Source organism: Myotis brandtii, unplaced genomic scaffold (assembly GCF_000412655.1).
Source record: "Myotis brandtii unplaced genomic scaffold, ASM41265v1 scaffold415, whole genome shotgun sequence".
Classification (NCBI taxonomy): domain Eukaryota; kingdom Metazoa; phylum Chordata; class Mammalia; order Chiroptera; family Vespertilionidae; genus Myotis; species Myotis brandtii.
The window spans coordinates 717,059-718,957 of record NW_005365953.1 but is presented as its reverse complement, the minus strand read 5'-3'; the positions used below and the strand labels follow the sequence as shown (position 1 = coordinate 718,957).

General features: G+C 56.5%; 1 long non-coding RNA gene across 1 annotated transcript; it reads right to left on the bottom strand.

Moving 5' to 3' along the window:
* Positions 1-371: 371 nt before the first annotated feature.
* On the bottom strand, positions 372-1,669 carry LOC106727366. Its single transcript, XR_001363540.1, has 2 exons — positions 1,585-1,669; positions 372-925 (listed from the first exon to the last, which is right to left on the bottom strand). It is a non-coding gene; the product is annotated as an uncharacterized LOC106727366 (long non-coding RNA).
* Positions 1,670-1,899: the final 230 nt, after the last annotated feature.

The window sequence follows — 1,899 nt, the reverse complement described above, 5'->3', positions numbered from 1 at the left end:
TGACGCGCACTGACCACCAGGGGGCAGACGCTCAACGCAGGAGCTGCCCCCTGGTGGTCAGTGCGCTCCCACAGGGGAAGCACTGCTTGGCCAGAAGCCAGGCTCACGGCTGGCGAGTGCAGTGGCAGTGGCGGCAGCACTGGGGATGTCCGACTGATACGGGGAGCAGGCCTAAGCCAGCAGTCGGACATCCCCCAAGGGCACCAGGCCTCTAGTAAATTCAATAAAAAAGAAAATAAAAATAAAAAAACTATTGCAGAAAAGGAGATCTGGGCCGGACCTACCTGTTTTAGAATGGGTAGGGATTTATTAATGTTTTAAACAAAACAAAAAGGAACAAAAAAAAGAAATAACTGTTTTGTTATGTACTGTTTGGCATAACTGTTTTTTTTTTTTTTTTTCATGCTTTAAACACTCAGAACAGCCACTTCAGGAAGCATTGAGATGAGACCAGCAAGAATGGCTGCTGGTGCCTTGGCTCTCTAATATTTGGGGGAGGCTCTGAGAGGCAATCCACCAAAGGTCCCCCAAATCCACCCCATTTTTCATTCCACCTACTTTTGCAATGAGGAAGAGACAGTCTCAAACTAAATTCTCAATATATTAAATTTTGGGGTGTGCCAAGTGCCTCCCCAAACTCCCCTGGTTCTGTTCCCCCAGCCAGCTGCAGGAGCTACTCCAATGGCCAGGAGGCTGCTTGGTGCCAGCTCACTGGGAAGGAGGGTGTATTTGTGTGGTCACTGCTGGACAGTGGGGTCCTTTTAGTGTTTGGAAGCTTCACAGAAGCTCTTTCCCTCCTAAACGTCCCCAACCTTGAAGGGTAAATGCCGTCAGCAGCTTCCTGTAGGGACTGAGCTGGGTTTAGCTCATGCAAGTAGCTTCCAGTTGTAATCCCTGGTTGCTAGCTTCCTCGCCTATTCCAGAGCTGGAAATGGAAAGTTAGTTAGTACAGGAGGTGGGGGCGGGACTCAGGGGCAGGGAGGAGACATGCAGAAGTGCAAGCGACTCCTCCTGGGCGAGGCTCCCAGCTATTTCCACGGCCAGCTTAGAATTTTTAAAGAACCTGGTAGCTTCAGGCTGACTAAATTATGCGCCCAAAGCAAACTGCACTCCCAAGCAAGAGATGTCCTACTTCTCTGTGGTGATGGTGTTGGGCTCCCCTCTCCAGTCTTTTTTCCCACGTGTGGCTCCCTATACCTTGAGCCAGCCAAAGGGGTGCGTGTGTGTATGAGAGAGGAGAGAGAGAGAGAGAGAGAGAGAGAAAGAAAGAACAAGTAAAGCAGCAGGGCCCCAATCGACCCCAGAGCGGGTAGACCGGCCAGGCTCTCAGGAGACACTGAAGGCGAGTGAACAGGAGGGCCGAGGGCACAAGGGAGTGAGCAGCCCTTCACGCTTGCTGTGCGGGGCTTCCTTGTCCCGCCATTCCCTCAGGTCCCAGAGGCGGGCCCTGGCGGTTCTGCCCGAGCGAGGGGTGAACACAGTGCGCCTCCTGCGGAGACCTCCACGCCCTGGCCAGGAAGGCCATCCTACAGGGCGGCCAAGGTGGAGCGGGAGGAGGGCACCTCTTGGTGGGTGGACACTCACCCATCACGCCTCGCCCGTAAAGGAACGCGGGGCCTGCAGTCCCGCGGGGGCAGGAGCAGTGGGGAGGGCTCTGGCTCCTCCTCGGGGGTGAACACAGTGCGCCTCCTGCGGAGACCTCCACGCCCTGGCCAGGAAGGCCATCCTACAGGGCGGCCAAGGTGGAGCGGGAGGAGGGCACCTCTTGGTGGGTGGACACTCACCCATCACGCCTCGCCCGTAAAGGAACGCGGGGCCTGCAGTCCCGCGGGGGCAGGAGCAGTGGGGAGGGCTCTGGCTCCTCCTCGGCCGGCCATCGCGGCCACCGGACCGGACGGA